The sequence below is a fragment of the Erpetoichthys calabaricus genome, chromosome 2 (genome assembly GCF_900747795.2).
Source record: "Erpetoichthys calabaricus chromosome 2, fErpCal1.3, whole genome shotgun sequence".
Classification (NCBI taxonomy): Eukaryota; Metazoa; Chordata; class Cladistia; order Polypteriformes; family Polypteridae; genus Erpetoichthys; species Erpetoichthys calabaricus.
In genome coordinates, this window is record NC_041395.2 from 198,205,512 (window position 1) to 198,233,247 (window position 27,736).

General features: G+C 37.1%; 1 protein-coding gene across 2 annotated transcripts in view; it reads right to left on the reverse strand.

The window, feature by feature from the left end:
* The window catches only part of zgc:153039 (uncharacterized protein LOC767698 homolog), a 110,416-nt gene that overhangs the window by 25,738 nt on the left and 56,942 nt on the right, over positions 1-27,736 (reverse strand). For both annotated transcript variants that reach the window (XM_051923052.1, XM_051923054.1), the window contains exons 2-5: positions 22,656-22,783; positions 21,431-21,517; positions 20,688-20,852; positions 19,035-19,223 (exon numbers count right to left, since the gene is read on the reverse strand). The gene's annotated coding sequence lies outside the window, so the exon portion shown is untranslated. The remainder of the gene's footprint in view (positions 1-19,034; positions 19,224-20,687; positions 20,853-21,430; positions 21,518-22,655; positions 22,784-27,736) is intronic.

Below are 27,736 nucleotides of genomic sequence, written 5' to 3' on the forward strand. Positions count from 1 at the left end.
GGGAAAAACTGAGGAACACATTCAGGAAAATGTGTCCAAACTGAGAGCACTTGCTGATCAGCTGGGAGACGTTAAGCAGACATTCACGAATTGAAACAGCTGAACATTTGGCATCTACCGCTGATGGAAATGCTACAGCTGCTGTGGACGCTGAAGTCGAAAACAATGGGATACAAAAACGCCAGTTTAAAATATAAAGCAATTTCTTTATTCTTGGTGAGTTAAAGAGACTGCAGCCACCCCCCCCCCCCCCCCACGCCGCCGAAGAGACGGGAGCCCCCCCCCCCCCAGCTCAGTGCCACTGACTGGTTAGAACAGACAGCCTGCCGCCTCACGTGGGGCTTCCCTCTATATACCTTCTTTGTGCATTAAAACAAAAAAAAAATATACATGACATTTCATTTTGAGGTTATAGATAAATTATAATAGCTTACTACTCCCTGAATTGCAATGAGTACATTGCTTCTTTCAGATAAAGAGGTTATCAGAGCACTCATAGTTTTAAGAAATAGGCTTAAATAATTTTAAGCAGGAATTCAGAAACTGTCACATTGATTTATAATATCACAGGGTGTTCTGTTAGTATCAAGAGGTCAGTATTTGCTCATAAAAGAATGCAAGTTACTCTCATAATTCTGTGCACAAGCTGAATTCTTTTTCTACCTAAATGAAGAACAAATCATATAGAAGTAAAAAATCATATAGCTCTCTGCAGCATGATTAATACAAAATACAGTCATTGGTATTGTGAGTTAAATACTTATAATCATTTCAGTTAATAATGTTTTTTTTCTTTCTCACTGCGAATTCTGAATGCAAAAAACTCGGAGACAGACTTGCTGCTCTGGAATATGGATACAGAAGGAATAATATTAGAATTGAAGGTCTACCTGAGAATCGTGAAAGTCCAAACCCAGTGTTTTCGTAGCTGAACTATTCTCAAAAATAATTGGAGAGGACTTTAAATCAGATACCAAGATAGCAGCAGCTTATTGCATACGTAGATCAAATACCTCTAAACCTAGGACTCTAATTATTCGCTTTGAGAGATTACAATTTAAGATTAACGTAATGTCACTCCTCAGACAGAAACAAGAGATTATATTTGAAAATAACCACATTTGTATTTTCCCTGATTTCTCACCCTCAACAACTGCTAAACGTGCCGCTTTTTACAACATTAAACAGCGGTTACAGAAAGCCGATATCAGATACAGCCTCTTGTATCCTGCCAAACTGAAAGTGGATATTCAAGACAAATATTACATCTTCACCACTATGAAGCAGAAAAGGAGTTAAGAAAGCTGATCCCGACACTTTTTTGAAATACGATCGTGAGTCGCATCCTGTCATGGTATGGCAAGAAGATATTACCTGCTGTTTGATCTGCTTGCAATGATACTGGTACCATAATTATACATTCTTTTCTCTTCTCTGCCACTTTCTGTTTATGTTTTAATTACAATTATATGCGTATGTGTGGAAGAAATGAAAGTGTTTTGTTTTTTTTTTGTTTTTTTTATTCTAAAGGAGACTGTTTGACATCATACCCTTGGTTTATTGTTATTGTTATTATTGCAATAGGGTTTACTATGCTTATCCAGGGCAACGTTTTAACACCATTCCATGGGTTTACTATCTTAATATTTCAAGACTGTTGAAGAATATATTTTATGCTTATAGTATTTAGACTTTATCGGCAATAGATATCTCTAATTTTTTAATCCTCAAACGCCGCTGCTGGGGGGCTTGTTTTGTTTTGGAACAAAAAATACCTGCTCTGTCTCTAGGTATGTCAGAGGACTGGGACTTTGTAAAGTGGGGTCCAGCCTCACATGGGGAGGCAAAATGGGGGGGGTGGGGGGAGAGAAAGAGAGCAAGCTATATCTAATCTATCCTTTTAATCCTTATAATTATAATTACCAACGTAACAATAGGCTGCATGGCAATAACTCGTGGGAAAATTGGAAATTAAGGTTCAAGCTGTCTCACTTCCAGTTAAAACTACAAAATGACATCAAAAATTCAGAATCAATGTCTCCATGACGGGTCAGTTAACTTTGTGAGCTGGAATGTTAAAGGCCTGAATCATGAATTAAAGAGAAAGAAAATATTCTCTCACCTAACAGGTCTAAACGCTAAAACAGTATTTTTACAGGAGACCCACTTACTAAGCAAGGATCAGTTCCGGCTGCAAAAAGACTGGACTGGCCAAATGTTCCATTCCAGTTTTACAAAGCTGAAAACAAGAGGTGTGGGAATTCTCATACACAGAACAGCCTCATTTGTAGCTTCAGATAATAATAATAATAATTATAATAATAATAATTCATTACATTTATATAGTGCTTTTCTCAGTACTCAAAGCGCTATCCACAGATGTAGTATCCAATCCTGAAGGGAGATATGTGATTGCCATGGGCAATTTATTTAACTGTAAAGTGATTTTGATAAATGTTTATGCACCCAATTTCGATGATAGGGAATTCATGCAAAATGTATTTGCATCCATTTCCAATGTGAACACTCATAAAATTATAATGGCTGGGGACTTTAATTGTCTTTAAATCCACTCCTAGTTAGGTCTCCTGTCACAGGGGTGATGACATCTAACACTGCAAAGACAATTACACAGTTTTTAACTGACCACAACTTATCAAACCCCTGGTGGTTTCTAAACCCAAACCCAAGAACATATTCCTTCTACTCACCAGTGCATCATTGCTACTCAAGAATTGATTATTTCTTTATAGATAATAATTTCTTGCCTACGATTAAATCTTGCAAGTATGAAGCTATTGTTATTTCCGACCATGACCCTCTGATCTTGGAGCTAAAATCATTATGCCCCACATACTCATCTCGCAGATGGCGTCTTAACCCACTTCTGTTAGCAGACGAGAACTGTATAGAATTTATATCAAAACAAATCAGCTTCTTTCTAGAGACAAATACATCCTCAGAGGTCTCTGCAGGAATACTCTGGGAAACTCTGAAGGCCTTCTTAAGAGAACAGATTATTTCATATCTTTCCCACGGAAATAAATTAGAAACCAAGAAGGTATCAGAGCTAACCAGTGAAATTACTAGAATAGATCAAGAACATGCCAGGTGTCCAAGTGAGGCTCTTCATAGGAAAAGGCAGGCTCTGCATTCAGAGCTCAACCTCTTAACAACTAAAGAAACTGAACAACTCATTTTTAAATCAAGACATCATTACTATGAACACGGAGAGAAAGCTAATAAGCTCTCTTAGCTCAACAAATCCACAAGCAAGAAGTTCGCAATGCAGTCCCAGCAATCACCAACACGAATGGAGACAAAATCATTGACCATAAAAATATAATGCACACATTTAGAGACTACTATAAAACCTTATATTCTGCTGAGTTTAAAGAAGACAACACACAATCTAATGCATTTCTGGATGCATTACAGATACCACAAATAGATACTCTTAGTGCAGAGGAATTGGATAAACCTTTGGCGCTATCAGAATTACAAGATCCTATAAAGTCACTTCAGAGTGGGAAAGCAGCAGGCCCTGATGGCTACCCTGTCAAATTTTATAAGAAATTTTCCACTCAGCTAGCTCCCCTCTTATTAGCATCATTTACAGAAGCTAGAGACAATCATATTCTACCTCAAACTTTTTGCCAAGCATTAATCACTGTCTTTCCTAAACAAAATAAGGACTTATTACAATGTGCATCATACAGACCAATTTCACTTCTGAATAATGATGTTAAGATACTCTCCAAAGTCATAGCTAGAAGGATGGAGAAAGTGCTGCCTTCGGTAATATCACAATATCAAACTGGATTTATTTAAGGCCGACACTTAGCTTCCAATCTTCAACGCCTGGTAATGTAATATATTCACCTGCAAAGTCAAACACCCCAGAGATGATATTATCGTTGGATGCAGAAAAAACATTTGATATGATTGAATGGAACTATCTTTTCACTACACTAGAGAAATTTGGGTTTGGCCCGAACATTTGTGCATGGATCAAACTACTGTATACCAATCCAGAAGCTTCAGTTTGTATTAACAACATTAATTCAGACTACTTTAAACTAGAACGTGATACCAGACAAGAATGCCACTTGTCACCACTATTTTTTGCAGTCGCCATTGAGCCACTGGCAGTTCACTGTCGAAATGCTTATCAGATAAAGGGGATTATCAGAGAAGGACTTGAACAGAAAATTTCTCTATATGCAGATGATATGGTAGTGTGTATATCAGACCCACAAAATACTGTGCCTGCAGTCCTAACAGAACTTAACAGAATTTAAAAACATTTTCTGGTCTCAGAATTAATTTGAATAAAAGTGTGCTCTTTCCAGTGAATTCTCAAGCATACAATATTAGATTGAACACCTTCTCTTTTATCATTGCAGATCAGTTTAAATACCTAGGGGTAAATATCACAAGTAAACATAAAGCTCTTTATCAACAAAATTTTGCCATCCGTATGGAAAAAATTAAGTAAGTCTTGCATGGATGGTCAACCCTTCATCTCACTCTAGCTGGAAGAATTAACATTGTTTAGATGAATATCCTTCCTAAGCTTCTCTTTTTATTTCAAAACATTCCAATATACATCAATAAATAATTTTTTAAGCAATTAGATTCAACCATAACTTCATTTATTTGGAACTTAAAACATCCATGTATCCAAAGAACAACCCTACAAAGATCTAAGGCAGAACATGGCATGGCTCTACCTAACTTTCAGTTTTATTACTGGGCAGTAAACATACAAGCTATAAAGACATGGACACAAATAGATGAACATACACAGGCTTGGTCCGCAATAGAAATAATATGCTGCAGTACTTCTTTATATTTCCTGCTTTGTGCCCCTATAAATGCAAGTTATCGCCAATATACTAACAACCCAATTGAGCTTCGCTCACTCAGAATATTGATCCAATCTAGGAAGCATTTCAAGATAGATAATCTTTTATCTGTGGCACCTCTGTACGAGAACCACCTTTTTCAACCCTCGCAAACATATGCAGTTTTTAATATCTGGAAAACAAAGTGTTTCCAGGGCAAGATCCAACCTGTGAATGCTGCAATCAAGTTCCAGCCTCACTGGGTCACATGTTTTGGGCCTGCACCAAATTAACATCATTCTGGACCAAAAGTTTTAAGTGTCTTTCAGACAGCCTTGGTGTCACAATCCCTTCTAGCCCATTAACAGTTGTGTTTAGTGTACTTCCTGATGGGCTTAAAGTTGAGAAGGACAAACAAACTGTGATCGCCTTTACTACACTATTGGAACGTAGACTTATCTTGCTAAACTGGAAGAATTCTAACTCTTCTCTTTTAAGTCAGTAGGTAATTGATGTTTTATACTATTTGAAATTGGAAAAAATCAAATTCTCACTTGGAGGATCTGTGCAGAACTTTTTCAAAACCTGGCAGGATCTAATCAATAACATTTTAGATTAAGATCTTATAGCACTGAGGAAGCAGATTCTCTTCCCATTTCTTTTTCGTCTCCATTTATCTTTATCCGCTTATTAAACTCATCAATTTACTTATTTTTTACTAGCTTTAAGCTTTACTCCGTTGGCCATGCTCTCTTTCTCAGGGGTAGGGGTTGATTTGTTTTCAATCCCATTTTTTTGTAAAAATTGATCTATTTGTATGGAATGATGTGTGATTACAATAAAATCAATAAAATTAAAAAAAAAAGAAATTAAGCAACAATGGAAGAAATGCAGGGGAACAAATCTTAAAAAAGCAATTCAATTAAAATGAATTCACAAGAAGTTAATTAGCCGCACAAACATGGCACTCAATAAAAAAAAGGGTTAGAATGAAAATCTGCAGCCACGGTGGTCCTCCAGGACCGGACTTGGTGACCCCTGTGCTAGATATTATTTTCTCTGTTACAATCCACCTTTTTGTTTTTTTTTTCGTATAATGTCTTTACAATTATAGTTCACAGTCAACTGAATAGTTGTAATTATTTTAAGATTCAGTTTCACCTAGGCTGCTTAAAGTGATAGCTATAGCTCTTCCATGCACTCACAATTGGGTGTGATCATTTATTCACTATATTCAGTAATTTCTTTGTTTTGAGGACAATCTAAAGAACTTGGATGCACTCCGTTTTCAGATGACTGATGATTTTTATCCACTTGGCATGCTTAATTCTTCTGTATAACTTTTTGGAGTTTTTAGATTTGGTGGTTCAAACTGAGACAAGTCCACACCTTCTAGTACACTAGCCCAATTCCATTTTAAATCTAATGTGTGATTTTTTTAGAATTCTTTCACCTAATCTATTCTACTCTTGTGTCTTACTGCTAAGTAGACCACTGTTCCAAACTATTCATCAAAACAAAAGCAACTGCACTATTAACTTCAAAAACCTGGTAGGTTATAGGGCACAGTTGTCAGTGTCAGTCATCTCTGCCTATGTGAGAACACAGGCACCTCTGCATAAACTGTTCACAAACTAACTTTTGTTGCCAGTACTTTGCACATTTAGAGTTGACTTAGTTGCCTTTTTTGCCTTTATACCCATGATGTAGCTCTGACTGCCATCGGCCTTTACCCGAATATGCTATCATCACCACCATTACTGGGCACTAAATGTTTTCCTGCCCAACAAGAGAAACATCATCACTATGCAGCCTTTGTCATTCCACCTGCAGCACACACCTCTAGAGTTAATCGATTTGTCCTGTGCTTGTACTACAGCTGATAAACACAGCAGGGCTTCCCTCAGAAGCCCATCTGACTTGTAACTGTACCAGATGCACCTGCTTAAGTGAAATATTCTCTGATTTACTCAGTTCATTTTCCTAATAATAGTATTAATTGCATTAAGTATCCCAAGTAATTAATTGATACCCAGAAATTACTCACGATGAGCTCAAAACTGTTGCAGTTACTTTAGGTATTCTTAACAGGTTTGTACAGTTACACCTCTTGCAATGCTAATTGTCTCAATTACCCTGTGCTTGAATATCCTGGGTCCCTAACTTACTTTTTTTTTTTAAATTTGTAACTATGACTAGTATTATTTTTGAATTACTTGTGGTCTTGTTGCTCATGTTTAATCCCAAAAGTATCTTTTTAGGTGTGTTCACATGTAATGCGTGAAGCACCTATTGTGATAGCCATGTCTTTCTGTCTGTTCGTTTGTCTCTTTGCATAAAGAAACTCGGCCTCAATGGACCAATTTTGCTGAAATAAGTCACACTTATTTTTCAAGGAAATTTTTTGAGCAGTTTCATTATAATTGAGATACCCTGAACAGATTGTGCTGTACAGTTTTAATATTTCAAAATCTCCGATTGAAAAGCATTGGTGAATTTGTAAACTTGTCTAACTTAAAATGGAGAAATGTTCTATGTGACTTCAACTACAAATTAGTTTGCTGTTTCAGTTTTACCTTGACAATGGATACAACTATTTTTGACCTCTGGGAGCCATGACTGATGGCAAGCAGATCCCCAATACAAGTTAATTAAGAACCTACCCGGGGTAGGAAGTGCTGTCACTAGCTGTTTGCTCACGGGTGGGACTGCAATTCTGTTATCAGCAAGTCAAGTTTGGTGTGCGTAGACACCGCTGCATAGATCTTCCTCCTCACGATGCTTTAATTGGAAGCATTTAAGGTAAATGATCTTATTAACAGTAAAAGAATAAAATTTAAGCAAAAACAAATGGTTATCTACATATGAATGAAATATGGTTTACCTAACACTAAACCAAGCTTACAGCTCAATTTTCTACAGATTATAATAATGTACTGTTTCACTGTCACTATAATTTACAAGGGTGTCCAGCTGTCCAAGTGACAGGGACAGCCCCTATTTTAGTCTATGCGTCCTGATAAATAACTGAAGAATATCAAAATATTTTAAAAGGCTGTCCATGTAATTAAACATTGCTTCCCCGAACGTCATCACTATACATTTAGAACAGTTTGTGCAAAATGCCAAACAGGACCCACATACCTTATTTCCCAGTTCTATGTAATATTTGTGTAATAGTGTGGTCAAAATTAAGAACTTCTGTTAAATTTCACAAAGAAGTATACAAAAGCAGACAGTACTGCCATTTATTTGTATCAAGCACTGTATGAAATCTTATGAGTTTATTTATTTATGTATGTATGTTTTTATTTATTTATTTATTGCCACTGCCCTGAACCCTTGCTGTTGAAGATGTCATAAAAGCAGGCATTAAATGAATGAGGACGGCCTTTATGTATGGATTTATGTATGTATGTATGTATTTATTTATTTAATTTAGGTTATGTTAAATGGAAATTGCAGATTGTCATTTTGTGTTAATATAGTGTCTGTGTGTGTACAGAAGTGTTTTTTGTGATGGACTACAGTCCTGTCCATGCCTGTTTTCAGCCTTTTGCCCATTCCTGGTAAGATATAGCTATTGGGCCTGCAATGCTTAGATGGTTTGTGAAGGCTGTAAAACCTGCATACTGAAATCAGTCCATTGAGGGCTACACTGAATGTGCAGCCCTCGAACACACCTGAATGTTATGCCATGCGTACATTTTCTAACTTGTACTTGTTCTGTTTCTTCAGTAATTCTTCCAAGTTTTTGTCTTTAGTCTTTGTTTTTTAATTTTTCTTAAAAAAGTAATTTCATCTTCTTGATTGTTGGTTTTGCTCCCGGATAGTCATTAGAACAGCTTGTCTACTAGTGCCACTCCATCCCAATGTTCTAACTGTATCCTGGTCTCCTGCATGTACTCCACTATGTCTGTCACCCTCACTATTCATTATCTACACCAACCCAAAGTCTATAAAAAGCTAAAAACAGAAGTTAACCATATTGCAAAAGATCAAGAAAAATAAAAGAAAAATGATAAAATAACTTTATTTTTTCTTGCGTGACTTCCTGCATTATCCTTCCATTCTTCCATACAATATCTGTGTGTCATTTTTATATTAGCCTGTGACCTGAAAATGTGGGCTAAAACCTCTCAAAAATTCAAGTGCCAAATCCAATATCTTTCCTAAAACTGTTTCTTTGTATTCACTTTTCTCTTTTAATTACAGAAAGCTTTTCCAGCTGCTTTTACTCTGACAATGAGGCATACTGTATTCTATTTTTTTCTTTTATCTTTCCTCACTGTTCTTCATGCATAGTCCACATTCTTTCAACTTGATTATTGCATATCCCATAGCACACACCTTTAAACATAAAGCAGGACACTTTTTCCTTTTTTTTAATTGAATTCTGTTTCATTAAAGCTAACTGCTAAGTTTTCTTTCAACTTGTTCACTCTCACACTAGCACTTTTAGACTTTTCACATAGAAGCTCTTGCATTTCTTTTATTTTTGCTATTTATTTTCTTAATTCCATGTTTTCCTCACTTACTTCCCAGACTCCATTATCTATCTATCTATCTATCTATCTATCTATCTATCTATCTATCTATCTATCTATCTATCTATCTATCTATCTATCTATCTATCTATCTATCTATCTATCTATCTATCTATCTATCTATCTATCTATCTATCTATCTATCTATCCTTGTACTGGTTACCTTTCCTAAAGAACTGCAAGTCAGCTATTGGTGTAACATACTGTATTTTTAAATATCAGACAATGTTATTATTTTCAGGATGCCTTTCTTGCTTCCTGTCTGGTGTTATACGTTCCATCTTTGAAGTTGACCTTTCTTTACACCTTTCTCATGCATCTCACACTTGCACTTCCTTCTTCATTGCATCACCAAAACCAAACTGACCAATTAGATTTCTCCGAGGGACTGGCCAGACAGATCTTATTGTATTATGTAGCAGATTATGTAAACTTTAACAGAATTTCTGAATCATATTCATATCTCACAGTCAGATACTGTAGTTCATCACTTCCGCCTTTCCTTTTAAATCTATAACACCTAGCAACTTAATAGAGTAAAAGAAAAGGCAGGAGAAAAAGCTACACTTTTAATTATGTATTACAGATAATAAGTCTTATTATCTAGCGTTATACAACCAGATAATGTGAGTTGTGTAGTTTCTGGCAGAACAATCACTGATAGCTACTGTTAATTCTTTCTGGATGGCTAATTTCTGGTCATTTCTCTTCAGGTCATCGTTTTGGTCTGCCCCCTTCAGGATTGAAAATGACTAGAGAGAGCATGCCTTTGCAAGTCTCCTTATTGTCTCTGCAGCTCCTCACACACACACACACACGCACACTCACACACACGCACACACACCTCCAGGACACTTCCTGAACCATTTCCCAGTGAAACAGCTCAGGCACACTCAACCACCCTAGTCCAGCATTTTGTATAGTTTCAGACAAACAGGAAAATATGCAATTAAGTTATATAACTGGCCCTCAATGGTCAATTCTTTTCAATAAAGCCCTGGGGAAGAAAAAATTTTATTTTCCACATTCCTTGCTTTTCACAAATTAGACAATTGTTTAAATGTTTATATTGTTAGACATTAACAGTAAAAAAAATATTATCAACTTTTATACTAGATATTATTTTCTCTATTACAATAACTACATATGGTATCTCACTGTTTGTCAATGTCAGCACAGGCTTCTTTAAACAGGGTCCAGTCAGGGCATTTAAAACAAACAGTGAAGCAGGCATTCAGTGGGTTTCTTTTCTCAAACTTGAATTGGTTTAATTAATGGCTTTAGGAAACAGGTGGACAGTTATGATCTGATGAATCCAGTGTGGGATTGAGAGTACATTCATATGCACATTTAATGTTCTCATAGTTAAGAGACATACTACTAAAATATTGTACAGTGTTTTGTTTAGTGAACACTGGTTAAAACTGACAAAAAAAAATTTGCATGATTCATTGTATCATCCTGGAAATACTGCACTTGGGTAACTGTAGACAGTTTTAATGAAAGTTTGTGGAAATTCTCCACATATGAGTTGAGCATAGTGAGACACCAAGCCATTCCACATCCTTAGTGCACACTTTTCCCCTAAACAGCACTGATTTACACCATTGCTTTAATGTAAAGACAAACATCCCTGCTCTATGACTTACCAGTAATGGCAGAGTCTCAGTCTGTTAAGCGTCTATACCTAGCGGTAATGGATCCTAGGTGGGAATCCATTTTTGAGGAGATGCCATATTTTGTACAATTTACAATTATATTTACAGTATAGCAATATGATTTCCATTTCATTCATGTAATAAACTTTTAACATTTGCAGCAATTTTTCATTTTATGTTTCCAACTGTATATTTTAGATTCATGGCTGAAGGTTGTTTATTGACATAAACAGAATTATTTTAATGCAGCATTACACAAGCATATTTCAGTTTATACTGTTACCATATGTAGGTTGAGGTTGTCACTACATTGATTCAGTCAGTTGGGGTATTAATGTAAATATATTGTCCAGTTAGTAAGAATTGTAAATCTGTAGACGGAAGACCAGTACTGGATTAACAAATTCTAGTGGTCTTGAGCGTGGGAATAATTGCAGAAATGGTACTGCAGTTTTTTAAGGTATGTTTTAAGACCTGTCTAGTTACCTGTTACATCACAGTACTGTAGTTGTTTCTTATTAGGAAGCCTTACAGATGTTTGGCAGAAAATAATTTCTGATAGGTGATTAGACCCACTTTTTTCTTCTTTAATGAGATAATTTTTTGTTTTGTTACATTCAAATCATTCAACATGGAATTCAAACATGTTTGTCTTGGTGTGTTTTCATCAACTGAGCCAGTGGGACACATCAGGGTCACCAGCAGACACATACCCAAGTATTTTCAGTTCAGGGGATCCTTTTCATACTTTTTATCATATTACTAATAAGAACATACTAAATATCATGCCAAATTTTTGATCTCTGTTGTCTTTTTTTAAATGAACAGTGTTCTTCTTGGTTGTGTCTTTTGTGTCTCTGTTTTATGGGAAGATGTGTTTGTTAAAAGCTAATTGTTGAACAATATCGCTAGAATTGCACAACAGCCATTTTATGTTGTAACTGCATTTTTTAATCATTGTAATTGTTATGTCAATTCAGTGTTTTAGACTTGTAAACTTAAATCTTGTCAGTTATGTCTGTGGCAGACTCTTTAAATGGTAATAATCACCTGTTTACTGTGATCTGCTGTCTCAATGATATATGTGAACTTCATTGTACAGTTTTACAGTCATGGCCGAAATTATCGGCACCCCTGGAATTTTCCCAGAAAATGCACCATTTCTCCCAGAAAATTATTGCAATTACAAATATTTTTGTATATACGTGTTTATTTCCTTTATGTGCATTGGAACAACACAAAAAAACAGAGAAAAAAAAGCCAAATCTGACATCATGTCACACAGAACTCCAAAAATGGGTCGGACAAAATTATTGGCACCCTTTCAAAATTTTGGGTAAATCGTTTTATTTCAAGCATATGATGCTCGTTTGAACTCACCTGTGGCAAGAAACAAGTGCTGGCAATATAGCAATCACACCTGAAGCTAGTTAAAATGGAGAAAAGTTGACTCAACCTTTCTGTTGTGTGTCTGAGTGTGCCACAGTAAGCATGGAGTACAGAAAGAAGAGCAGAGAATTGTCTGAGGATTTGAGAGCAAAAATTGTGGAAAAATATCAACAATCTCAAGGCTACAAGTCCATCTCCAGAGATCTTCATGTTCCTTTGTCCACTGTGCGTAACATAATCAAGAAGTTCACAACACATGGCACTGTAGTTAATCTCCCTGGACGTGGACAGAAGAGTAAAATTGATAAAAGACTGCAATGAAGGATAGTCCGAATGGTGGATAAACAGCCCCAATCAACTTCAAAACATATTCAAGCTGTTCTGCAGACTCAGGGTGCAACAGTGTCAGCTCGAACTATCCGTTGACATCTGAACGAAATGAAACGCTATGGCAGGAGAGCCAGGAGGACCCCACTGCTGACACAGAAACATAAAAAAGCCAGACTGGAGTTTGCCAGAATGTACTTGAGGAAGCCAAAATCCTTCTGGGCGAACATCTTGTGGACAGATGAGACCAAGGTAGAGCTTTTTGGTAAAGCTTATCATTCTACTGTTTACAGAAAATGGACTGAGGCCTACGAAGAAAAGAACACAGTACCTACAGTCAAACATGGTGGAGGTTGTAAGATGTTTTGGGCATGTTTTGCGGCCTCTTTCACTGGATGCCTTGACTGTGTGCAAGGCATCATGAAATCTGAAGACTACCAAAAGATATTGGGGTGCAATGTAGGGCCCAGTGTCAGAAAGCTGGGTCTGCGTCAGAGGTCATGGGTGTTCCAGCAGGACAATGACCCCAAACATACTGTACCTCTAAAAGCACTCAGAAATGGTTGAAGACAAAGCGCTGGAGAGTTCTGAAGTGGCCAGCAATGAGTCCGGATCTAAATCCGATTGAACACTTATGGAGAGATCTCAAAATTGCTGTTGGGAGAAAGCGCCCTTCAAATCTGAGAAACCTTGAGCAGTTTGCAAAAGAAGAGTGGTCGGAAATTCCAGTTGAGAGGTGTAACAAGCTTGTTGATGGTTATAGGAAGCACTTGATTTCAGTTATTTTTTCCATAGGGTGTGCAACCAAATATTAAGTAGAGGGTGCCAATAATTTTGTCCAGCCCGGTTTTTGAGTTTTATGTGAAATGATATCAGATTTGGCTTTTTTTCTCTGTTTTTTTTGTGTTGTTCCAATGCACATAAAGGAAATAAACGTGTATACCAAAACATTTGTAATTGCAACAATTTTCTGGGAGAAATGGTGCATTTTCAAGGAAAATTCCAGGAGTGCCGATAATTTTGGCCATGACTGTATTTATGTATTTGTTTTTTTATTTACTCATGTATTTATTTTTTGCATTATTGTGTCAGTCACACCACAAATAAAAAGTACCAATTATCTTTTGCGTTAGGTCACTTTCTTCTTCTTTTTTTTTTTGTTTACTAGCCAGTGAGTCAAGTTTGGAAGCACTATCATATTTCATATGTGTGGTGTGTGTGTGTTAGAAGAACCTCTATCTCTAGTCTGGTTGCTGTTGATTCTGACTGAATCGGGGAGAGGACTGGCACATTGGGGTCCTGTCTCTTTTCTTGTAAACATGTTGTTTACAAGTTGCAGAAATTATGGCTTCAATTACAAGGTGAAAAAAACAGTTAAAAGATGGTCTCTGCCACCAACAACAAACAAGTGATAAGTGTTTTGCAGAATGAATGAAAAAAATGGTTACAATTTGTAAGTGACAATGTCTTGATTTCTGCAATGGAGCATTGGGTGTTCACAATATAAAATGGGAGGTAATCCTCTGACCTACCCCCAGCATGTATTACATCTTCTGTGCAAATGACACTTTAGTTTAACCAAGTATTTTTTTAAACCTTCTCTTTTTCAAACTGTTTTTTTCTGAATCATAATCAATCTTGATTTAACTGAATTAATTAGTGGGCTATTCTATTTTTTGTATTTGTTGTATGAATTATTTGTACAGCTCACATGTATTTTATACATTATTTTAGATATTGTGAGACAGCATTGCCTTTTCAGTAGAGTTTGGTAAAATATTCCAAATTTTCAGGGTATTTCTGTCCCATTCATTCCCTTTTCTTGGGATCTGGGTGACATTTACAGTTTGTGGATAGTGGTTGTTTTTAACAGGCATTGATAATATGGATATCTTTAAACAACTTTCCAGATTGTCATATATAGTTTCCTGTTTAACGTGTACTGCTGATATCCTACTAAGAGCAGTACCCTGATGTGCACTTGTGGTTCCTGAAAAATAATCTTGCATCCAGAAGCATTACACTGCATCCTGTTGATCTTCTATTAACTGTGTCCTGTCCACTGATCTGCTTCCAGAAATCTCAGGTAAATGATGGCTGAAGAAAGAGAGATACGTTACTCCCTAGTCCATCTTGCAAGTAGTATGATCTCTTATTACACACAATAAGAGCACTAAACTGAACCCATTCTAAGTGTACAAGAGCTGAACTGTCTGTATCTAACTAGAGAAATTCACCCTTAGATAGCTGAATTTCATTATGTCCATTGAGAGTTAATTTGGGTGCATTCTTTCTACCCAGTGTGAGATGAGCTGTTTCCTAGTCTGACCAGAAAATATTCAGTCTGAACCATGTCCACTAGAGAGGTTTGAGCCACATACTGGTGTACCTTGAGCTATGGCCTTGGTGGTGCTAGGAATCATGACTTATACCCTGCAGTTCTGAGCTGTGCCCTCATACCTCTAAGAAAAATAAGCTGCAGTGTCCAACTAGAACAATTTAAATGTAGTTTGACTGACCTCATTAAAACTAAACTGCTCTGGACATTCAAGAACCAGAATTTATACCCCTAGTACCTCGGGGGAAGTGGGAAAAGTCATGCCTATTATGAGAGAGTTGAACTCTACTCAAACCACTCTCATCTTTTTCCAATGAATCTTTAGTCCTGAAACATGGAGAAAATCTGCCTGAGCTTTTTTGTATAGAGCTGGTTCCAATTATCCATAGATCTGAGTAGGTGTGCAGCATTTTAAGTACAACTGAAGCCCCTTCACGTTTTATTTGGCCTACATAAATAGCACAATCATTCTGTCTTGTGAAATTGGAGACAAACATGAACCATGAATTATTTATTATTAATAGATCAAATATGATAACTACTTTCCAATATTAAATAAAACATTCCCCCCCCCCCAAAAAAAATAGTTATAATATTTTTGGACAGCTGTCATATGAATTCTGTCTGAGATGCACACTTGCTAGCCTGCATGTGTCTATAAAGCTCCAGATGTCTATAGCTACTGCTGAAGTGTTTATTACAGTAACTTGGGAGAGAGTCAGAAAGTCAGATAAAGTTGGTCTTATTTCCTGAAAGCCTCCTGCAATGCAGCTGAAGATAGTGGGTTAAATAGTTAAGTGTATGACTAGTTACCTCTTACTTTCCCTGATTTTTGTAAATAATCTGGAGTGACCATGTTTGTGTTTATTATTTCTATATATCTAGGATGGATTTTTTTAGTGTGAGTATGGTACATATTGGTCATTCCATATGTGCTACATATAAATATGCAAATAAATATGTCTGCATTTTTGTAAAGATAGATAGATAGATAGATAGATAGATAGATAGATAGATAGATAGATAGATAGATAGATAGATAGATAGATAGATAGATAGAGTACGGTTGTGCTGCTGCCTTGCAGTAAGGAGACCATGGTTCCCATCCTGGGTTCTCCCTGTGTGGAGTTTGAATGTTTTCCCTGTGTTTGCGTGGGCTTCCTCCCACTATCCAAAGACATGCAGGTTAGGTGAATTGGTGATGCTAAATTTGCCCTAGTGTGTGTTCGCTCTGTGATGGACTGATGCTTTGTCCAGGATTTGTTCCTGCCTTGCACCCCGTACTAGCAGGGATAGGCTCCAATACCTCCAGCAACCCTGGCCTGGATTAAAAGGGTTAGAAAATAACAATGCATTTTTTGTATGTACATGTGTTATCATTTCTGTAATCGTTTTTTTGCTTATACAATTTTCATGCTTTATTTTGTGCGTAAATGTATGTGTATTTATTTATATACATCTGTCTACACATATAACTAAGGATGAGTTAGCACGTTCTTGTGTATTTATATGCCAGTATGAATATTTTTTTCTGTTTTTCATGGTGGCATTTTTTTGTAATTGTATATTGCTTCTGAACATAATTGAGCATTTTAACATCAACTTATGCAAGCTGTCTGGCTGTTTTCGTGAAACAACATGACTCCAAATGGACCAATTTTGTTGAAACTTGGCACACTTATTCATTGTGTTGAGATATCCAGAACATAGAATAGAGTATGCTATACAAAGCTAAACACTAAAATTTCGAAATTTTCCATACAGTGTCACTACAATTCTGTAATAATGTACTCTTTCTAATTTATTTCACTTTAATTCAGCTTGTATACTACCTCTTTTACTAGTCAAGCTGCCAATCCTGACAGCAAAACAGATTCCTTTTACAAGCTAATCAAACACCATGTGAAGAGCCTGTGCACAAGCAGCTGGTACACCAGCTCACTTCTCCTGCTGCTTGAAGTAAATTAACTGTAAAAGAAAAACAAAGTTGCATTTCTAGAAATGTATGTAAGAGGGAAGAAGTAATGTAAGTGTTGCTTTGTAAGCACAAAGTGACCAAATATATACTCAGTATATAAATTAGACTATCAACATCTCAGCTGTGTTATATACATATTGTAATACTTCAGTATTTCACTGACACTAGAATATATTGGGAAAGCACCAGACCTGCTCTCTGACAAGTTTCAAAGCAGCTAACAATTTTATGTTGAGATTTAAACAGACAGCACACATATTTGACAAATGATAGACCCTCCACAGCCATCAACTATCAATACGACATCAATCAGTGCCATTGTTATATCACTTGAACTGAAATCTGCTTTCAATGAAAGCTACTGAGACACTGCAAGTCTATTTGAGCCATGTTTTCAGCTACATGATATTGTAAACTAATGCTAAAAAGTGTAGTTTAATGTAGTGTATTAACACATGTAACTGCATTCTATTGTCACATTTATTTTTGAATATTAGGTTAGATAAAGTTTATTAACCCCATGGGGAAATTTAGGATCACTGTTAAAATAATGTAATTAAAATGTGATAACTGATTCTTTAAAGTAACAAAAAAAATGTAAAGTACGTCTACTTTCAAATCAGTTAACTACCTGTAAGTCCCCAAACGCACCTGAATATGTACATTAAGCATACATTTTCTAACATGTTGTTTATATATTATACTAGGGGGTTGTGCCCCCTGCTCACTTCGCTTACCCACCACATTCACCCCTGGGGTGCACCAGCCACTTTGTGTCTCTGCCACTCGTGGCTGAACGCACACTAAGGAGATGTGGTTGGATCAGCTGCTGTCTTTCTGCTGCTGTTGCCGAGCTGCATGTTCTGCTTGTCGCACTGCGTGTCGCGGTGCATGTCTGTCATTTAAAAGCCTGTGCAGCAGCTCTCCTTTTGTCTCACTGCCTTGTCTCGTGGGATGTTAAAGTGTCTTTCGCGGGATGTTAAAGTGTCTCTGAGAAAATCATGTATCTTCTCCTTCCAAGTCTTCCAAGATTTTTTTTATAATAGAGAGATGTAAATGCACATTAGTCTTTGTGAATTTCACTTATATATGTGTACATTCAGTATGTAGAAGTCTGACTTTTTACTATATCTGTATGTAATTGTGCCTAGTTAGTGTTTTTATGTCCAAGTGTGCTAAGTGGTATAATTGGGTGCATGTGTCTGCGTGTGTAATTATGTATCTGATCTGGATTTGGCACTTGCTAATATGGTAGTATTTTTTTCCTGTTGATACTACATATTTGTGAATGTGTTTTCTTTATTTTTGCTAAATTTGTGTGAGTGTGCATGTCTGCTACTGGATTGGAGTAGATGCTTTTTTGTTTCCTTGCTCTGTTTATTTATTTACCCTTGCTTTTGCTTATGTGCACATACTAATTTTGCTGTCAGATGCATTTTTGGATCTGTGGTTTGGCCTTTTTTTTCAATATGTATGTGACTGTTTTTAGATTTATTTGTACCATTGTTCATACAGGATACACAAGCATTTGCTTAATGTATGTCTACATTTGTTAGCAGCCTGCGCATGAGGTTGCTCCAAGAGTCCTTTCCACCATCTTCTCTTCAGGGTGCTTATTACCCTTCACAACATCCTCTTCAGTCCACCATGGTGTCTAGACTGCCCTATCTCAACAAGAGATTTCTATTACTTTGAAAGCCCGTCTTCAAGTGATTCTTCCACATTGTCCTTTGTCAGCTGCTTGGAGTTGCCACAGACTCATAACAAAGTGATGGAGTTATGCAATAAGAGCCTGAACTGGAGGAGACAAATGCTGAGGTGTTTTCCTTCCATAATACGTAGACTGCCCCTTTCAGAAAAACCCAGTGCTATTCTCATGTCTTTCAAGGTAGCAACATGTAATCTTGAGCTGCCAGTGTTGTATCATGGATCAAATATTTAAGTACTAACCACTTGATCTCTGTGTCAGAGTCACCTCCTTCTTCCCTGACACAGTCTTGGCTTTGCCATCGTAACAAATGTCTTCAGTTTGCCTCTGATTAGGAAGAGATATCGTTCCAACAATTTCTCCAGGCTTCTTGTCTCTGCACCCCTCTCTGTGTCCATGGAACTCTGGGACACTTGACCTAGTTCATCCTCCTGTAAGTGAAACTGTAGGTAAGCAGAAGACAGAATGGCACAAGATTCTTTTCTATAAAATCTGAAGCAAGTAAATAAAGACTAAATATATGCATAAGGCGGTTGAGAACCTGTGTTTCATGACTGTGTTTTAAGAGTGTGTAGTCACTGCCCCTTACTGATTCTTCAGCCTTGGCACATTAATGCCTGTTACAATTGGTTTCAGGTGACTGAAACTTTGGTACCCGTTCCTCTGTTTGTCAAAGACTGAGGTACCCTGGAAGATAGCATTGGGGCACCTACATTTAGTGACTTCATTCTAAAGCATGTTCTCCCCACCTTTAATTGCCAAGGTGTGAGTGAATGAGAGCGCTCAGCAATCCACAGGTGTACTACCCAATGTCTGTTCCTGTTCTTCGTCTGATGGTGCTAGGATAGTTTCTAGCTCCCTTCAATCCCATTCTGAAAATGAATATAATAATCTATTGTTTGATTGCTCATGCCTTAGTCACTGAAAACATGGCACAAGACCTCAGGTGACTGACAGCTTGACCAATCATTCCAGGAGGTTAGGATGAGCGTTTTATTTGCAGATTATGGATCCTTGGGCACCAGAACCTGTGGTTGGCTAAACAGAATGAAATCTTCTGGAAGGGAGTCATTATGAACTTTAATTAACCTTTGAGAAGTTATGCCGTAAGATATATGAGAGGGAGGTGGTATCCTGTTGTACTGTTTTCTTGGAAAAACAGTGCCTTGAGTTAGAAGAATTAAAATAAGGGAATATTTGTACAATTAACTTGGGTCAGAAAATACTTTTTGAATCATACATATCTTTGTGTACCACATGCATACTAAAATGTCCTTTTCTGGCACTGGCCAGTGACTGCTTGTCCACACATGGTCACCTGTACCAAGGCTTTCCTTATACCTCATTTAATTAGCTCTATTGAGCTTAGACTGGGGTTCAGGTGTGATCAGTCATTAGGGTATCCAGACAAAAATTCAAAGGGACACAACAAATCCTACTTGTATATCCAGCAGTGACAATATGGGTTGACTGCTTCAGTGTTAGGAAATACAGTATATCCTTCTTTGGCAAAATGACAATGTTGTGATGCAGCCAATGTGTAATGGGATAGCAGAACATAAACATTGTCACTAGCAAGAATAGAGTAGGGCAGCTTTGACCAATTAAAGCAGAATAGAATGAGAACCCCCCCTATTATAATGAAATATCAAGGCTGTTGGTGGCCATGCCTATCCAGACTTTTCCAGCCTATTTCCTGCCCAGTGCTTCAGGAACATATTATAGCGCCTAGTAAAATGGCTCCAATTGAGCCTCTCTTGATACTGGCTTGTTGGAACAGGCATTAGTAAATGCTGCTTTGGTTCATTACTTATGTTATGGTCTCATGTTTTGACTTACCCATGAATTCCTCACTCTCACCTCATGACCTACTTAAGTGTGGATGTAATTCTTACCGGGAAAGTGAGTCTGCGTAGAGTCTGGCTGTTGGTTATGATGTGATGGTTGACCCGCTGCAGTATGCCCTGGGTACAGTTGGATTGTGTTCCATTGGTTGCTGTTGTTACAGCAACAGATAAGGTGGTCAGGTCAGCAATGAGTTCTTTTATCATCTGGTTGGTCTAAACAGAAATTGCAGTGTTTTAGAATATCACCCTGCACACAAAGCAGCAACAATCAGAATTAGTACTACTAATCATGAAACCGGAGAGTGGTGATATGTTGCATGTTGATTAGGACATGCAAGTAAAACTTTCACTGTACTCTGTACATGTAACCATAATTACCCTATAAATTTATAAGGAGAGCCAGACAATGAAAACACAGAATTAGAACATCCTTGCTGTCTTCACTTTTAAGACCACTTGTGATCACTGTGAGACCAAATAAAATTTAATAAGGTGTTGAGACACAGCTGCAACCAATGTCTACATACTGTAACACAAAAACAACACTGCATTCGCTCAAAGTGAAACTAACTTTAGCACACAAGATGTGCGACCCCCTGTTATTATCCAAATGATCTAGAGATGGTGCATTAGGAGACAAGGTTGGGAGACTGAGTCTAACCCACTGTTTACTGGGTCAAAAAGGCAGTACCATCTAAATTGCACTAGTCAGTACACTGCTGCCAATCATTATTCCTTAGTAATACCATTGTTATTGTGCCAGAGAAGGCTACACTGCATGCCATACTTACAGATTTTTGTCTCCACTGGTCCACCTGAAGTGCTGTACTGGGCAGCCTCACTGGCTCTGGCAGAACCGTGTTGTTACCACATTGTTTCTAAGATTGTACATGAGAAGAAATATAGTTGTCTATTAACAATGGTGCAAAGGTCTCATTTTTTATTACTAGTAGACTCACATGCAAATTAAATGCATTGTAACAGAAGGGACACTCAATGACATATATTTTTCTCCCTTTTTCACTAACCATTAAGCTACACAGGTGACTTTACAAGTAATTGTCTGGCACTGGTGACAAAACAATAATATGAACCTGTTAATGTATTAGCTGCTGAAAACTCCCTTAAGATGTCCAAAGCCAGGTATGTATTAACTTGTCATCTAGACTCAAAACTGGAGTGGAACCATTGCAATGTGAAACCATGCTGGTTCACTTCACCAGCTCTTTACGCTGATACCTCCTTTTTTATTTGCTTAATGTTAAGACCACTGGAAACCACATTGGTTGCATTAATTCTGTATGCCCTAAAAAAACATGCAATCCGGACCCTAAACTTTCCTTGCTGTCAGGAACTTTAGAAGCACCTATGCTATTGCTGTAATTGTGTCCACTTACAGTATGAATTTAATTTTAATTCCTTTGCTCTTTGCAGTAAGGAGACCTGGGTTTGCTTCCTGGGTCCTCCCTGCGTGGAGTTTGCATGTTCTCCCCGTGTCTGCGTGGGTTTCCTCTGGGTGCTCCGGTTTCCTCCCACAGTCCAATAAGACATGCAGGTTAGGTGTATTGGCGATCCTACATTATCCCTAGTGTGTGCTTGATGTGTGGGTGTGTGCGCCCTGCTGAGGGCTGGCGCCCTGCCCAGGGTTTGTTCCTGCCTTGCACCCTGTGTTGGCTGGGATTGGCTCCAGCAGACCCCTATGACCCTGTGTTAGGATATAGCAGGTTGCTCAATGACTGACTCCTTTGTTTTTTAACGTTTCACACCATGAACCATATACTAGGTTAATATTTATTAGCCTAAAATCTTAGGCACAGTGAAACTTTCATGACAAGGTTTGTGGGACTACATTCTGTCTCTTTTTTCAAATCCCAAAATTATACCTTCAGTGGATAGGTAGGAGGTATGCAGTGTCCCTCACTGTAAAACATTGATGAAAAAGTGACAAAAAAGGCTGTTAGCCATTATCTTTAGCCAGCGTGTAATTCTTTGAAAATCTGAGCATCTCATTGTTACCATGCTTTCCAGGAATCCTTTTACCCTCCTAATTTGCTCCACAATGCTGCCAGGTCTGCACACCAGATCAGTTGTTCCACACTGTATCTCAGGCACTTGATCAAGAATTGCTACCAGGAGCAGAATTCCTTTAAAAACACAACAAAGAACAAGTTATTAGGGTTGAAAAATGGGTCATATACAAAGAGCTGGGGAGAGTATTCTTCAGATGCGGTAGATTCCTTGCATGGCCTTTGTTACTGAGCTTAGTGAAAATCTCGAGTCATTTCTTCTTATCAACATGTAGTCCTTGTTAGATCCAAATAATTCAAGTTTTTTGTCAACTATTTGTGCTTAATTGCCAGTTAAGGTTGATCAAAACCTGTGTACTGAGCAACACTAAAATAAACATTGATATCCCAGGGGTTACATTCTTCACTTCATCCCACGCAGCCTAGTTTGCTTACCCAGCTGCTTTATTTTGGACTGCCCATGTGCAATGAGGGGGTTGAGTTTCAGAAACTCAGTTAATGACTCACAAAACTCTAGTTATACAGGGGCACAACAATGATTGCTGCAGGAATGAGGCTCTGCACACCTGAATCCCTAGGCAGTGACCTCACATAAATCAGAAAAAATGTGAGAATCATCGGGAATCAATGGGACTCAGCAGTAATCTGGTGCCTCACATGGAAACAATCTGACCTAACACAATCTGAATTTACTTTTTTACATTGTGCACTCTTATAGTTTACAATAAAAGAGGTCTAGTGTTTAGTCACACAAAGACAGCTTAATGCAATGAATGAAATTATAAAGCTCTGTCAATACAAAGGTGACACAGTACTTTAAGAATATAGTCATATGAAAATTGTACCTAGCCTAGCAAGTACTTTGTGCGTGATAAGTATAAAATGTCAGGCTGATCCAGTATTTTTATGTGGGGCAGCTCTTGATACCACTAGTGCTAGAATTGTAGTGTACTCTAAAATAAACCAGTCAGGCTTTCTCACTGAATCACTACCTCATTCCTTTCATTACCACTATTTTTGGATGAAAAAGTACATTACTCTTTGTATTGTTCTTCTTTTAGAAGCTGGATATGGGGCTTCTGTCCTTACAGATATTCTGTGTATTTCAGTTTACCTCTTTCAATGACACCTTTCACTCACTAGGATACAGCTATGGAAATGAAATCATGTATGAAAGAATTGGAAGCTGAACAGCAGCAGCTAGAAATGCAACCAGGTGGAGGTCAGTGATGAAAGGGAATAAAGCCTATGAATAAGATCAGTTAAGAAAAAAAAAATCAAAATAAACCTCTAGAAAAATAAGACAATTTAAAGACTTTAGCTATCACTACATATGGAAATTTAGAATATCCCAAGGTGTTATGCTCACAAACACTACTGAGAAACTAATGAGAGCTTTGGGAATCAAGAAGAAGTGTTAAAGGCAGAGCATTAATGTGGTGAGGAATTAAAAAGGTGGCCAATGAAATGGAGGTGTGGCATCACAGATTGTTTAGAAGGAATGTTGGGACAATCAGGAGTGTGGCATCACAGAGAAGATAAAAAAAAGTTGGTAATTGCTAGGACTGAAAATGGAAAACTGACATGGCAATAGAGCACACTGAGAAAAGCTGATGTGACATTTAAAGAAGGTAAATATGGGTGGTGGGTACAAAAGTGCAAGTTTGTCCTATTCCTCAGTGCCTTCTAGCAGAGATGTTTTCTGACTCAGTCCTGGGAGATCCCCATGGCTGCAGGTTTTTATTTATTCTAAACACATTTTGCAATCTGTACCATTCTCATTTTAATTGAATTTGTTGTTTAGTTGTCTGGACTACAACTATCTCGAAATTCATAAAAATTCATATTCCTTGCCATAGTTTTAAATGCTTATATTTCTTTTAGAGGTTTCTTTTTAATATACCCCTTTCTGTAGAGTTTCCTCACTTAACTCCATCCAAACACTGACACAGGTAAAACATTGAATACTAAATGGAGTAACTACTTCACTGTCAATTTCTGATGCTGTCCTTTAGTTTTAAGTATTTTGATACAATTAATGGAGAAACTCAATAGAAAGGCTGAGTTAAAAAAGAAAATGGCAAAGGACACTGTAAGCATTTTAAGTTTTGGAACCTCTACAAATATTTCAGAATTTCTTAGTATATGATCATTAAAAAGGAAAAGCACACTACAATCATCAATTAAAAGTGAGAGTGATGCATTGTCTGTAAAATTATATGGGGAAAAATAGCCATAATTGTCCCACAGGACTGAACTAGGGAACCATTGGCCTAGCAAATGAGAGGCTGGGACTCTATAACAACAACAACAACAACAACATTTATTTATATAGCACATTTTCATACAAAAAGTAGCTCAAAGTGCTTTACATAATGAAGAAAAGAAAAATAAAAGACAAAATAAGAAATTAAAATAAGACAACATTAGTTAACATAGAAAAGAAGTAAGGTCCGATGGCCAGGGTGGACAGAAAAAACAAAAAAAAACTCCAGATGGCTGGAGAAAAAAATAAAATCTGCAGGGGTTCCAGGCCACGAGACTGCCCAGTCCCCTCTGGGCATTCTACCTAACATAAATGAAATAGTCCTCTTTGTAGTTAGGGTTCTCACGGAGTCACTTGATGTTGATGGTCATACAGACTTCTAGCTTTTAATCCATCCATCATTGTTGGAACATCACGGTGCTTTGAGTAGATGGTGGTGGCGCAATGTGTAAAGAACAAATTTGGTTAGTTTTGGCAAATCAGTTATAGACATTGCATGACATGGTTGTGTCAGCTTTGTAAACTTAATTATAATTCATGTAACAAAATTTTATTTGAACCTGAAATACAGATTATAAAGATAATTAATTTAACGACTAATCTTAACCCAATACTGCCCTTAATGACACTTGTCAAGGCAGCAGATTTGACAAAACCATGTTGTGCGATGATAGAAAACTGTGGAATTATTTGATATTTGCATTTTCTCTGTCATTTTATTATTGAAAGACAGTATAAAAATCTGTAATATTAATAAGCTGTGTATTATGTAAATGGTTAAATGTATTCCAAATGCTACTTTCTGACATGTAATGATAACAATTAGAGCACCGGGTAAAAAAGGTGCTGAAAAGAGTGGGTAGAAGAGGCCATAGGTATGAAACAGAGGTAAAGGAAATACAGAGTCTGAAGATCTGGTATAACAGTGCTTAGAAAAGGCATGGTTTTACAGAAATAAATACTAGGAAAAAAGGGTGGCAATATTTTGTAGCCTGGGGTAGTTTGGGTTGGGAGTATGCGTTTTGGAGGCTGAAAAAGAACTTCGTTTGGCTTTGAACAGGTGTGGGTCTTCAAATATATTTTCCAGAGAGAATATACCAAGGGATTGAAACAAAGTAAGCTATTAAAAACACTGAGGACAGTGGAAACTGGAATGTACATTACTAATAATGAGAAAAATGTTTATCTGTTGTTATTCATATGTGTCTACTTCCTTTGTGTAACCACAAACGTAATCTTATTTTGTTGTTTACAGAGGAACATTTTTGTCTTTCTTTCTCTGCACTGTCAGGTTCATCAATCTTTCCTGAACAGTGGTGTAAATTGGTGAACAAATTTGAAGAAGTGACCAAAATAAGCTTATACAGCTGACTGTGCAACAGCAGAAAAAAAAAATCTTTAACCTTTGATTTACATTACCACTGCTGTACATGCAATCATCACTACAGCAGGGTTAACAATCTTTTTTAAGGCAGTTCAATAGAAACCTGTCCATTGCATGATACCGGAAAAAACAAGAACAGGGTGTTTATATAATGATTGCATGAAATGAAGTAGACAAGTCGAGTGAGCTAATAAATGCAAACAACTTCACAGGCAAACACAAAAGATCCCCCCCCAACAAATGTACAAGAACTGAGGTGAAAAGGCTTGGAAAAAAAAATCATACTTTCTGCCAAAGTAAGGAACACATACCCATAATACCCCTTTTAAAAAATGTACAGCCTGAATTAACTACAGAGGTTTTCATTTGCCACTGGAGTGAAGTTGGCAGGGACCTTTAATGGCATGGCTGTTCACCCCTCTATTCATAACCCTTAAGTTGCTGACTCTTGAATCTATCTTGGGAGTTCTTGGAGGTAGGAAAAAAGTCCAAGATTGTTTTCGGAATAGATCTTCACCTTTAGTGTTATTAAATTGCCAGCTTTTTCCATTGACACAAAGCAACATTTGATTTGAAAGCAAATAGTGTTGTTCATTTTTCCTGTCATGCTTGCAATTAAATTAAGCAAAAATAATTGAATCAAGGAAGGTCTGCCTCTTTTCAGATTCTGCGAACCATTAGTAATGTTTTTCTAGGCTTTAAAGGTTATGAATATTAACACTTCTTGGGTAATGTTTAGAATTTTATTTTTAGATTCTGTGAAATACTACAAGGCTGAGGAATAACTGCCTCCCTACATGTGGTTATAGGTGTTATGGGTGTTCAGAGGGGAGTTTGGCATCTCACAGTGCTTGAAGGCTTTGATTTTAGTCTGGGGCACCTCTTATGTAAAGTTTGTATGTTTCCATAGTGCTCAAGTTCATTACTTCCCATATCCCAAAGCCATGCTACCAGTTTGAGTAAATGACCCTGCTCTGGAATGTGCCCTGTAGCAGTGTTCTGTCCCATCCAGATGTATTATTTGTCCTGTTTCCATTGCTGCTGGTTCAGACACAGGCTTCCTTTGACCTTGAACACAAAAAAACTGGTATAGAAAATGTACACATGAAAGAGAACAGATTAATGAGCAGCTTGCCAATCCTATTCACCTGGACTTTCTAAAATAACGTTTGGTCAAGATTTGAAGATCTATAAAGTCACACTTTCAACTGCACTACTTGGCAATTTATTCCACGTATCTGTAGTCCTTGTTGTGAAGAAAAACTCTTATTTACTCTTAACAGCTTTCCAGCAGTATGTTCATGCTCTTGTTGAAAAAAAATATTTTAAAGTAATAGGTGAGATCCATTGTACTAATTCCATTAATAATTTTAAACAATTCAATAGTGTCACGTCATAATCTCCATTTGCTTAAATTGAA